The sequence below is a fragment of the Lissotriton helveticus genome, chromosome 1_2 (genome assembly GCF_964261635.1).
Source record: "Lissotriton helveticus chromosome 1_2, aLisHel1.1, whole genome shotgun sequence".
Classification (NCBI taxonomy): Eukaryota; Metazoa; Chordata; class Amphibia; order Caudata; family Salamandridae; genus Lissotriton; species Lissotriton helveticus.
In genome coordinates this window covers 136457508-136471886 of record NC_136058.1, presented here as the reverse complement: position 1 = coordinate 136471886, position 14379 = coordinate 136457508, and positions in this window count along the sequence as shown.

Sequence of the window (14379 nt, the reverse complement as noted above, 5' to 3'; positions counted from 1 at the left end):
AGTTATCCTGAAACCCGAGACATGTCTCGGGCGATATCCTAAAACTCGCGACATGTATCGGGTCTAGAGATTCATCAGTCCAACAAGTACCGACTTGCACCCACCTGGGTGATCCACTAAAGAACTAAAAGTACCAGAGTCCCGAGGGGCGATCCGGAGGAGGGGCTAGCGGTGTGCGCTCCATTGATGACTAAACACAATATGGCTCCCTTGAGCTTTGGGCCGACGGGCTCTTGGACGACGCACCTGCGTGCCGGTTCTGGCATCGAGGCCTTTGACGGTTGTGTGGCGGCCTTCTCTTCCACCCCTAACGATCTTTCTCTATGGATGAGGGAAGTTATCCCGAAACCCGAGACATGTCTCGGGCGATATCCTAAAACCCGGGACATGTATCGGGTCTAGAGATTCATCAGTCCAACAAGTACCGACTTGCACCCACCTGGGTGATCCACTAAAGAACTAAAAGTACCAGAGTCCCGAGGGGCGATCCGGAGGAGGGGCTAGCGGTGTGCGCTCCATTGATGACTAAACACAATATGGCTCCCTTGAGCTTTGGGCCGACGGGCTCTTGGACGACGCACCTGCGTGCCGGTTCTGGCATCGAGGCCTTTGACGGTTGTGTGGCGGCCTTCTCTTCCACCCCTAACGATCTTTCTCTACTGATGAGGGAAGTTATCCCGAAACCCGAGACATGTCTCGGGCGATATCCTAAAACCCAGGACATGTATCGGGTCTAGAGATTCATCAGTCCAACAAGTACCGACTTGCACCCACCTGGGTGATCCACTAAAGAACTAAAAGTACCAGAGTCCCGAGGGGCGATCCGGAGGAGGGGCTAGCGGTGTGCGCTCCATTGATGACTAAACACAATATGGCTCCCTTGAGCTTTGGGCCGACGGGCTCTTGGACGACGCACCTGCGTGCCGGTTCTGGCATCGAGGCCTTTGACGGTTGTGTGGCGGCCTTCTCTTCCACCCCTAACGATATTTCTCTACTGATGAGGGAAGTTATCCCGAAACCCGAGACATGTCTCGGGCGATATCCTAAAACCCGGGACATGTATCGGGTCTAGAGATTCATCAGTCCAACAAGTACCGACTTGCACCCACCTGGGTGATCCACTAAAGAACTAAAAGTACCAGAGTCCCGAGGGGCGATCCGGAGGAGGGGCTAGCGGTGTGCGCTCCATTGATGACTAAACCGAATAATGGTAAATGGTTGACTAATCAAGACGGTAAAATAATTAATTTGGGACCGACTACGGAAAGTATTGTTTTGTCTCACGTTAAGGTTCCTTGTTGACCTTAATGGAAGTAAATGGGTCCGTTGTGGCCTAAGATCTCAGGATAATGCCTAAGGGTGGTGTCAGGAATGGTAGAAAGAAATGCCACTGACCTTCTGAAACGCCCAGCGGGGAGGATGGAGAGCTGCTTGATCCAAACCTCCTTTCTACGCAGCCACACAGGGAGCTATGCTGTAACTCACTGCCCTGCTAGGCAGTGCACAGGGAGAAAGGGGAAAAGGGAGAAAACAATGCTGGGTTGAAGATGCGCTGGTCGAACCTCTCGGAGATATGGTACACCACCAAGACACAGAAGAACATCTGCGGAAAGACCCTGTGTGCAAGAGAGGAGATAAGGATAAGATCACAGGCACATAGATAATCTGGCACCTTCCTCATACATACTCACATCCACAGCATATACTGCAATATACAGGGTTATCTCAATAACCAGCAAGATGTTTTCCACTTGCAAAGGAGATGCCACACACAAGATGCAGTATTCAACAGAGAGGCCCAAAGTCCTACAAACAGATCTCTCCACAAGGAGATAACACTGTAAAGTAACTGACCAGTTTCGTAAGTGAAAAGGGAAACAGAAACAATAATGAAAAGTAAAATGTAAATAAAAAGAGTGGAACGCAGAGCGCTCCTTCCACTTATCTGATCCAGGTACACAAATGCTCCCTGTTACATCACAGGAGCTGACAGGACAGAAGTAGTAGAGATGACGGGTTTACATTGATCCCGTACGGCCTCTGAAAACTGGGGGAGTGGGACTATGTTGGCGTCTGCTGCTGGCAGGAAAAAGTACAAGGAGGTGACAGTGTAGCGCAGTATTCAAATGCGCCAAAGCAAAAAGGGAAGCGGCAGGGAAAACCGCAACAGGTTCTTATGTGCTGATGGAGAGCAGCGCTCAAAGCCTGCGAGAGCGAGCCGAGGAAATCCAACGAGGTCGTGAACAGAAAAAGCAAGTCACAGGATACTCCACCAGGAAATTGGAACGACAAGCACGGTGTCAGCGAACAGGAGGGGCTGATATCCTGCCCTCCCATGACTGCTGACCTCCGGAGCTACTTTTTGTGACTACCCCAGAGGATGCTGGGAAATGTATTTCAACAGGCACTCATTTCCCAGTCATTTGTAGTAGCCTAATGAGGCAAGTGTGTGTCTATGTGTACCCTTGATATGTCGCTGCCTCACACCTGCCACAACCATGACATGCGGTCTTAGTGTGGCATACACTAAGCGTGTTTTGTCAGCTGTGGAAGTAAGTACTGTGCAAAAGGCCTTGCCAGTGCTAACATAGGGAAAATTGAAGCATGACAAGGGAAATATTTGTGGAAATCTTAAAGATTTTGTCTTATTGAGGGCTGAATCGCCCCAGTTGAGATTTGCTGGAAGCAAAATAAAATGATTAGAATGTGTATGGTTCTATCGTCTCTTCTAGTGGAGCAGACAAAGTTGTTTTATGTTGTTTGTCCTGTTTTGTTAAAAAGACTTCATAGTGGACAACGAACGACATTGTAAAGGGAGGGTCAGTCACAGTCAGGAGATAGACTGACATTATTAGTGCCGCGCTGGTAGTGGTCGGTTTGTGAGAAGCCATGCTGGCATTGGTGGACAAGGAAGACATTTGATTGGTGGTACAAAATCATATCACTTAATTTGTTGAAGATTTTTTTCTTTTTCCTTTTCGTAAAGGTTTTGATTTAGTATAGAAGAATAATGAAGTTTTTTAACTGTTGAAAACTTTGTTTGGTAACGATGAGCCAATATCAATTAGGGAAGGAATTCCTGCGGCTCAGGAAGGAACCCCTGCTTATTTATGTAATTAGAGAAGGGATATCATAAGTGTACTTAGTTGGAGAACTGGATGAAATATACTGAGAGAGAAGGAGACTTGGCATTTCAAGAATCTTGAACTTTTAATACCTGAATTTTGAAAAATGTAAGGAATCAAATGAATACTTTGAGACCAGCTCCTAGACCTATGCATTATGAATCTCTCGATGAATGGGAACATGAAGCATATAAAAGAGAAAAGGAGAAAAATCAGAGTAGGTATCAAAATACTGTAAATTGGAATGCCGAAGCAAAATGGGATGTCCAGAAAAGGAGTTGGAGGAAGGATGTAGCTGTGAGGGAACATATATATCCTGTAATGGTAGCCAAGACCAAAGTAGTAGAGAAATGTCAAGTAAAGAAAAAACATGTTGAGGTGTCAAAGACTAGAGATGCTAATTTAAATGATGAAGGAGCTGATAAGATAGATGATGAGTTCTTGAATTAACTTTTATTGCATAGACCTCAACCTTATCACAACAAACTGAATAATGTAGTACAAGTCCCTTTGCAGGATCACATCCAAATGCCCCACTAGTAAATTTGATCTGGCTCAAAGGAAGACATCTTGTAATCAGAATCAGACCCCAGATAGAGAAGGGTTACTGGGAATAAGGTTTGCAGTATCAATTGGCTGAGAAGAAAGACCTAGTTGCTTCGAACAGTCAAAATAGTGTGGAAGTTTCCAACATAGGGCTTAGCCCCAATGGAAACCAAGTAATTAAAAATGCTGAGGTAGAAGGGGCAAGTACTATGGAGAATGGTGATTCCCAAACAAACACTGTCAAAATGTTGTCCTGGAATATAGCTGGGCTTACAAAAAAACTTTAGGAACCTGACTGGCAGGATTACACAGATAATTATGATCTCTGCCTCTTCCAAGAGACCTAGGCGATGGAACCGCTATATAAGGTGGGCTATAGAACATTTAGCATAGAGGCACAACAACCCAAGAGAGCAAGACCTTCAGGTGGCCTCCTAATATGGATTAAAAATCATGCAAATGTTTTGATAGAAATTTTGCCCACTGATTCAGATGACATACTGGGACTAATTTTAAATTCCCCAATAAGTCCAGGTTGTACCTATTTAATATATACATAAGACCAAGAGAGTGATCTAAAGAATCACCATCAATTAAGCACCTTAATGGAATTATTGACTCAATTACACCTAACGGACGTATTATAATTGGTGGGTACTTTAATTGTTGATACGAACCACTAATGGGTCTGGAAACTATATTCGAAGAGGAAGACCTAGTTAAGGGTTTCCCATTACTTAGAACAGAAAGTTCCATGGGGTGTACCGTTTCTGCATTACAGATACTTGATTTTACTGTTGAGAAAGAACTACGGTCTTGCATTGGAAGATGCCCTTCTGATCCCGTATGTTCAAATACCTTCTCAAGGTGCCATTCGTCATCTCGCATTGATTATATTATGATAAGCGCCGTATATTGGGCTTATGTGAATGATTTTAGAGTGGACACTAGGAGTGATCATTTCCCTTTATGTTTAGTTCTTGAAGGGAGATATTTCCAGAACCAATCTGGATTAGGTACAGAGGCTATACAGCCGATAATGAGTAATAATAGAAGGGCAGTAAAATGGCCATCTATACCGGGAAAACTCGAACCCGTTACTTTCATTTATAACATTTTTAGTGACCTTTTTATCTACCTTTTTAAATAAGAACTTGGACACCATATCAATTACCCAGATCCACCAAATGCTAATAGAAAACATAAAACCCTATCTTACTAAAGCTGGGAGAGGGAACGTCGCTTCTAACAATAATACGTTATTGTCTAAACCCTGGTTTAACGAAGATTGCGCAGTCGCAAAAAACACTTAATGAAGGCTATAAGATCGAAAGAGCCTGAGATAATCAGACAAGAGAGGAAACTCTATAATCATGTATTAAAAGTAGCATGCAGATATTGGGAGGATTCAAGTTGGGAGGATCTGTTAGGCAGGTGATCAAACCTTATTTTGGCCGATCATTGCAAATGGTAGCAAGATAAGCAAGCCGGCCCAGGATTATAATCTAAATCCAAATACATGGTATAGTCATTTTGCACAATTATATGCATGTCCGGGACTACCATCGAGAGATCACCGATGTATTATTGAAGAGTTGATAATGTCAAGAGAGATTGAACCTCTATATTTTAGACACTGAGCAGACCATAGCTGCTATTAAGCCATCTAAAGCCCCTGGCCCAGACAGCATTCCTGGAGACCTTCTTAAACACGCCCCTGAGGTGTGGGCCCCATATATCAACCTGATATGTAACGCAATTAGCAGAGGTCAGTCCATCGCCCCATCATGGAAGGGTGCGGAGATCATCATATATAAGAAGGGTAGCATGGACAATCCCGCTAATTACAGGCCTGTCAGCCTGATAGATATTATTCAAAAGGTTTATTCCAAACAGATACTAGATAAGTTAAACGAATGGTTGGTTGAAAATGAAATACTTTCCCCCTGCCAGGCAGGGTTCAGAAAGAGAACTAGCACTATAGACTAAGTGTTTAGGCTGCTAACCATCGCCTGGAAATATACTAGGCTAAGATCTGGCAATCTGTATGTGGCCTTTATTGATTTAAAGGCCGCTTTTGACTCAATCCCCAGAGATCTGTTATGCATAAACATGCTGAAACAAGGGGTACCAAAAGATATATTGGTCCAACTCATTAGACTTCATGAAGACAACTTCGCAAAAGTGCGCTGGGGCAAAGGGGGGAGCTCACAGAAGAAATACCAGTAAAGAGAGGAGTGCGCCAGGGGTGCGTCCTGGCTGCTGCTTTGTTTCTCCTGTATGTTAACAACATGGTTGAGTTCCTACAAAAGTCAAACCACGATTCCCCAAAGTTAGGAGGGACCCATATCTGCTCTTTGACATTTGCAGATGATACCATCCTATTGTCGCAGACGCCCAGGGGACTGCAAAACTTGCTAAACAAGCTTGATGAATACTGCAAATTAAAAGGTTTGGAAATAAACCCAGTGAATACTAAATATATGTCTATTAGGTCCCATAAAAGTTTTAAGAATAATATAATGTTGAACGGTGCAATTTTAGAGAGGGTTCATAGTTTTGTTTACTTAGGAGTAACTATTAATTCCAAACTTTCATGGTATCCACATATAAAAAGATCTAGAAACATTTTACTGCAAAATTCACAACCCATTCTGAAAAAACTCCATGCAACCGAGACAAAGGCTATTACACCTGCACTGGAAGTGTATAAATCCAGGGCCCAAACTGCCACTCTGTAGGGCTCAGAGTTGTGGGGGGAGAACAACTTTCTACCCTAATTGTAGGAGAAAATAGGGTCTTAAGGGGGATGATCCCCCTCCCCCAAAATACACCAGTGATCCCCTTTATGTAAGATCTGGGGATAAAATGTGTTGAGCACAGGGCAGTTTGGATGACGTTGTCATACTGGATAAGGATATGGACTATTGACGAACTCTGTACCTACAGGCAGGCGTTGGGTGAATTACTTGCACAAGATACCCATGTTACCTTCCCCTGGCTGGCTAACATTCGTAAATGGCTTTTGGAGCTGGCCTAAGTAGATTTTGGGACCACCCTAACATGCTGACTGCTGAATCAAAAAGGGAAATTAAAAATATCTACTGGAATTTTATTATGCACAAAGCCATTTTAAATTGTGGATCTAGTTCACTCACAACTCACTTTTTTATGTTCAAGAAAACTCCCCGCTTTGAATTATTTTTAGACCAAATCAAACCTCAACTTGCGTAGATACTTTATCTGAAATTCAGATACGGTATTCTCCGAGTCAAAGCTTTTACATCTAAATGGGGACGGTTAAAGAACGGGGAGAAAGATTGTAAGTGTACAATGTGTCACTTAGGAAGACAGGAGGATATAGCCCACGTCCTATTTTTCTGCCCGCCTACACTAATGCTAGAAGAAAGTGGTTAAATCCGCTGGGCAGAAATGTGGTCGTTAGAAAACATATTGAAATGTTACGTATCCTAAAAACTGATAACACACAGCTTTGGCGTCAGTAGATTTTTATTGGCTATCAATTTTATGAGAATAAAGAAAGGGCTGAAGTTTTAACTGTTTACTTGTACTGATGGCACTAAACCACTTTACCCTTTGAATTGCGTACTGTAGGAAGGTTTTGCTGAACATGTTTTTTGCACTTTGCACTTTACATTTTAAGCTTATTGAATTTGGTGAAAGTAGATTCTTATCGGCCATTGATTTTATGATAAGTGAAAAAAGGGTTGAAGTTTTAACTGCTCAATTGTACTAGTGCCACTAAATCATTTTATTATCCTAATTATGTATTGCAAGCTAACCTTGATGAAAATGTTTTCTGTATATTGCCCTTTAGTAAACACTCATATAATTGCGCTATTTGTAAAGACTAGCAAACCCATGTATTGTATTTTAACATTTTAGAGGATTAATGTTTTAACTTGGTTTTACATAACAAAAGTAATGTTTTTTGTTCTTTTATGATTCTATGAATCTAACAAAGATGTTTTTAACTTGACTACTCTCTGCTACTCACTCTAATACTCTCTACTACTCACTCTAGTACTCACTACTATTTACTCTCTGCTACTCTCTCTATGACTCTCTACTACTCACTCTCTACTCTCTATTACTCATCCTTTACTCTCTACCTCTCTACCTCTCTCTACCTCTCTCTCTACTACTCTCTACCTCTCTACCTACCTATATGCATATGTATTTATATATGTATGTGTATATGTTAGAAATGGGATCTCTGGTTGGTTACGGCTTGCGCCAAAGCCAGGTAGAGACCACCACTCTAGTCAGGGCAAGGGAGTTACACGCCAAAGATAACCCCTGCTCACCCCATTGGTAGCTTGGCACTAGCAGTCAGGCTGATCCCGGAGGCAATGTGTAAAGCATTTGCGCATGCACCCAACAACAACAACATCCCAGGCACACTACAAAAGGAACTCCACACAAGGTTATATCAAAAATAGCCTTTGCATTCTCAAAACACATTAGAATAGTAAACACATACTGTACACTGTGCCAACTGGCACTGGGCAATATTTACAAGGGAATATGTTCACCTCACAGGGCCACTTGGACAACTGTCAGAGCAATCACAAGGTGACCTTAGTAAAAATAAATTAGATCATAAAATGTACAACCAGTAAACACTGGTAATCACTGTACTATGCATCAGTCTGTGACATAAACTACATTATCCACAGTATCACACAAGTCAAAATACATTGGACCCTAACCTCCTAAGTATAACTCACATTAGGGTGTAAATCACACAGTGAAGTATAATCTGACTAACACAAACATAATACGCAAAATAACCTCATAATCATAAACCATATTTAGAGGTATCAAATAGGGTGCGTAAAACATACTACACATAGTACATTTCCTAGCACCACAATCACATTTAGCACATGAATCACATTAGGGCCTGGCGCCCTATAAATGTAACAATCCCCCCGGCCAACTGGCCATGTCAGAAAGGGGGCTCAAATGCCCTATGTCCACAAAGTCAGGGCTGCTGCCTAGGCAGCGAAGGTTAAGTCTGCGCCACTGCGCAAACCTAAACGTAGCAGCTGCCCACTACTTGCTGGGCAGCTGGGAATCTCAAAGGAAGGCCTAAACGTAGCAGCTGGCACTAAGTGCTGCGCAGCTGGAAAAGGCCTGGCACCTCTGTGCCACTTCTGTCCCTCTCAGGGACTCTCTCAAGAATTGCGCCTAAACGGTGCAGCTGGCACTAATTGCTGCGCAGCTGTAGATAATCAAATGCAAAAGGAGACAGGGGGCCCTCAGTGGTCCTTAAACAAATATGCCCCACGTTGGCACCACCTGGCTATAGAAAGAAGCATGTCCCCATGGAGAGCACGGTCTCCTGTAATAGCTATGAGCCACTAACACAGAAGAACTTGCCCCAACACTGAGGCACCTCACAGGGGAAACGATTCAGAAAAGGGGGTGGTGATGAACAGAGTGTCTGAATTAAGCAGACCACTCTTACCCAGTCCAAAGATCAGGGCTTGATCCATCACCGTTATTTATCTCACTGCCCCATCCCAGCTCAGAACCTGGCTATATGCAAATTAGTCTGTCCCTGGCCCAGTGCATCATGGGAACAGGGCAGACCAAACTACCAAGCCAATTCTTCACCAGAAAGGAGACAAGCTACCGGGGACCGGTTTCTGGCATTTCAGCCTCTTCGGCCCAGCTTGCTTGAATCCTGATGGAGCAGTGAGAAAGGGACTCATGTCTGAGTATACCCTGCCACACCTATAGTGGCCAAAAACGATTCAGAAAAGGGGGTGGTGATGAACAGAGTGTCTGAATTAAGCAGACCACTCTTACCCAGTCCAAAGATCAGGGCTTGATCCATCACCGTTATTTATCTCACTGCCCCATCCCAGCTCAGAACCTGGCTATATGCAAATTAGTCTGTCCCTGGCCCAGTGCATCATGGGAACAGGGCAGACCAAACTACCAAGCCAATTCTTCACCAGAAAGGAGACAAGCTACCGGGGACCGGTTTCTGGCATTTCAGCCTCTTCGGCCCGGCTTGCTTGAATCCTGATGGAGCAGTGAGAAAGGGACTCATGTCTGAGTATACCCTGCCACACCTATAGTGGCCAAAAACGATTCAGAAAAGGGGGTGGTGATGAACAGAGTGTCTGAATTAAGCAGACCACTCTTACCCAGTCCAAAGATCAGGGCTTGATCCATCACCGTTATTTATCTCACTGCCCCATCCCAGCTCAGAACCTGGCTATATGCAAATTAGTCTGTCCCTGGCCCAGTGCATCATGGGAACAGGGCAGACCAAACTACCAAGCCAATTCTTCACCAGAAAGGAGACAAGCTACCGGGGACCGGTTTCTGGCATTTCAGCCTCTTCGGCCCGGCTTGCTTGAATCCTGATGGAGCAGTGAGAAAGGGACTCTTGTCTGAGGATACCCTGCCACACCTATAGTGGCCAAAAACGATTCAGAAAAGGGGGTGGTGATGAACAGAGTGTCTGAATTAAGCAGACCACTCTTACCCAGTCCAAAGATCAGGGCTTGATCCATCACCATTATTTATCTCACTGCCCCATCCCAGCTCAGAACCTGGCTATATGCAAATTAGTCTGTCCCTGGCCCAGTGCATCATGGGAACAGGGCAGACCAAACTACCAAGCCAATTCTTCACCAGAAAGGAGACAAGCTACCGGGGACCGGTTTCTGGCATTTCAGCCTCTTCGGCCCGGCTTGCTTGAATCCTGATGGAGCAGTGAGAAAGGGACTCATGTCTGAGTATACCCTGCCACACCTATAGTGGCCAAAAACGATTCAGAAAAGGGGGTGGTGATGAACAGAGTGTCTGAATTAAGCAGACCACTCTTACCCAGTCCAAAGATCAGGGCTTGATCCATCACCGTTATTTATCTCACTGCCCCATCCCAGCTCAGAACCTGGCTATATGCAAATTAGTCTGTCCCTGGCCCAGTGCATCATGGGAACAGGGCAGACCAAACTACCAAGCCAATTCTTCACCAGAAAGGAGACAAGCTACCGGGGACCGGTTTCTGGCATTTCAGCCTCTTCGGCCCGGCTTGCTTGAATCCTGATGGAGCAGTGAGAAAGGGACTCATGTCTGAGTATACCCTGCCACACCTATAGTGGCCAAAAACGATTCAGAAAAGGGGGTGGTGATGAACAGAGTGTCTGAATTAAGCAGACCACTCTTACCCAGTCCAAAGATCAGGGCTTGATCCATCACCGTTATTTATCTCACTGCCCCATCCCAGCTCAGAACCTGGCTATATGCAAATTAGTCTGTCCCTGGCCCAGTGCATCATGGGAACAGGGCAGACCAAACTACCAAGCCAATTCTTCACCAGAAAGGAGACAAGCTACCGGGGACCGGTTTCTGGCATTTCAGCCTCTTCGGCCCGGCTTGCTTGAATCCTGATGGAGCAGTGAGAAAGGGACTCATGTCTGAGTATACCCTGCCACACCTATAGTGGCCAAAAACGATTCAGAAAAGGGGGTGGTGATGAACAGAGTGTCTGAATTAAGCAGACCACTCTTACCCAGTCCAAAGATCAGGGCTTGATCCATCACCGTTATTTATCTCACTGCCCCATCCCAGCTCAGAACCTGGCTATATGCAAATTAGTCTGTCCCTGGCCCAGTGCATCATGGGAACAGGGCAGACCAAACTACCAAGCCAATTCTTCACCAGAAAGGAGACAAGCTACCGGGGACCGGTTTCTGGCATTTCAGCCTCTTCGGCCCGGCTTGCTTGAATCCTGATGGAGCAGTGAGAAAGGGACTCATGTCTGAGTATACCCTGCCACACCTATAGTGGCCAAAAACGATTCAGAAAAGGGGGTGGTGATGAACAGAGTGTCTGAATTAAGCAGACCACTCTTACCCAGTCCAAAGATCAGGGCTTGATCCATCACCGTTATTTATCTCACTGCCCCATCCCAGCTCAGAACCTGGCTATATGCAAATTAGTCTGTCCCTGGCCCAGTGCATCATGGGAACAGGGCAGACCAAACTACCAAGCCAATTCTTCACCAGAAAGGAGACAAGCTACCGGGGACCGGTTTCTGGCATTTCAGCCTCTTCGGCCCGGCTTGCTTGAATCCTGATGGAGCAGTGAGAAAGGGACTCATGTCTGAGTATACCCTGCCACACCTATAGTGGCCAAAAACGATTCAGAAAAGGGGGTGGTGATGAACAGAGTGTCTGAATTAAGCAGACCACTCTTACCCAGTCCAAAGATCAGGGCTTGATCCATCACCGTTATTTATCTCACTGCCCCATCCCAGCTCAGAACCTGGCTATATGCAAATTAGTCTGTCCCTGGCCCAGTGCATCATGGGAACAGGGCAGACCAAACTACCAAGCCAATTCTTCACCAGAAAGGAGACAAGCTACCGGGGACCGGTTTCTGGCATTTCAGCCTCTTCGGCCCGGCTTGCTTGAATCCTGATGGAGCAGTGAGAAAGGGACTCATGTCTGAGTATACCCTGCCACACCTATAGTGGCCAAAAACGATTCAGAAAAGGGGGTGGTGATGAACAGGGGAAAGACACAGGCCTCTCTGACCCCTTTTAAATGTCCAAGGCCACTTTGGAGCGGCCCGCTGCAGGACGGGGTCGCTCAGGAAAAGACACGGTGCCCTCACTAGCACCTCATGGGACTGTTTAACACAAATAATGCCCCATCGTTGGAGCGGCCCACTGAACACATGGGATTGCTCTGACTCTGTGCCTCATACAGGCGCCGAAAACGAAACCTGCTCCCTCCGAGGAGCGGGAGTGAAATGTGGCAATGTTCCCTGCCCAGCCTTAACTCACCAGGCTCCGGCGCAGGGGACTTCTCCTTTTGGGTGCCTGCCACCACGGGACTCTTCTTCCAGGAGGCAGCACCCCTCTTCACCCGGTCCCCCATCTCGGGACCGGGACTTATGATAGGGAGCCCATGAGGCTCAGGGCTAACTCCTTTTCCGGGGCTCCCCCCCAGCTAATGGGAGCCCCACAGCACTCGCGCTGCTTCCGCCGGCCCAGCCGCAGGCCCCGTCTACATCGCAGGCAGGCTTGCTTGACTTTTGGGCAGCCGCGGGTGGGCAGCAGCAGCGGCAATCTCGCGAATAAAGTGAGAGGTAGGCTCCCTTGGTGTAGGAAGGAAGTTAGGATGCGGGGTGGGCACCTGCTAGGGCTCACATAAGCGGGGTAGGCACCCAAACTAATTTCCCATCAAAAACTAAGATGCAAGGTGGGCACCTGTGCACCAAAAATAACCAAATAAGCGGGGTGGGCACCCGCAAGGAAGGCCACAAGGAGGGGGGAATCCCTACGAAGGGGATTCCCTCGGCACGGGCCCCAGCGGGTCCATCCACCCAACAGCTAGACCCTCTATTGTGATGTTGTCTCGGAGGAATACACAAAGGTCAACTTCCAACTATGCCTAGTCATGTGACCAAGGAAACAGGCTGCAGGCACCAAATGGTTAGGGAAATAAAATACCAACTTTCTAACAATGGCCTTTTCAACTGTAACTTAAAATATGACTTTACAATTAAAGAGGTTTTTAATTTACAATTCCTCTGACACTAAACATGACATTCCTACTTGAACCTAAACAAAAGTTATCCCTTATTAAATGTAATAAGGTTATTCTACAGTAGAGGTAGGCCTTGTAATAGTGAAAAAACTAATCTGGGAGTTTTTCACAATCAGGACATGTAAAAGTTAAAACTACTTGACCAACTTTTTAAAATTCAGCACATCCTGCCCTCTGTGCTGTTTAGGGCCTACCCTGGGGGTGACTTATGTGTATTAAAAAGGATGGTTTAGGCCTGCCTAAAGGTTTACTTTGCAAGGTTGAAATGGCAGTTTAAAACTGCAATCACAGGCCGCAGTGGCAGGCCTGATACTGGTTTTAAAGGGCTACTTAAGTGGGCGGCACAATAAGTGCTGGAGGCCCACTAGAAGCATTTAATTTACCAGTCCTGGGAATATGTTATACCACTTTGCTAGTGACTTACAAGTACATTAAATATGCCAATTACTTGTAAGCCAATGTTTCCATGTTTTTAAGAGGGAGCACAAGCACTTTTTAGCAGTGGTAAAGTGTGCAGAGTGATAAAGCCACTAAGCAAAACAGAAGAAGTGAACGTGAAAGTTTGAGGGAAAACATGCCAAGGTAGTCAGGTCTGACAATATTGTATGTGTTCTCATGCAAGTGGCAATAAAAAAGCATTGTCAAAGCCAATAGCTAAGCCACAAAGAGCTGTGTCCAATTGGTTTTACCAATGCGTGTTTAGCTTTACTAGATTCACCATTTGTTAAGCTCATAATGATTACAAACAAAATTCTCAATCCTTTGAGAAGAGACTGAATCTTTTCACACCCATTGAGCATCTCAAAATCATCTTCTTAATGCTTCTCATGAAATGTTTGCATCTTTAAAAAAATAAATTATGACCATTCTTTTAGGCATTGTGGTAGTATATTTCCCTAAAATATGTTGTGGAATTTAAGATGTTAAAACGGCAATATTATATATTATTTGAAGTACTTTCTCAAATGACTAAATGGGTGTGATCTAGCACTAAAGATTGTTACTGTTCAATTAAACGAAACTTACTGACAAGAAGCTAGGTCATCAAAGGTAATCATGTGCCAAGTATATTCAACGTCCATATACAGCAGCAAATCAAATACAGC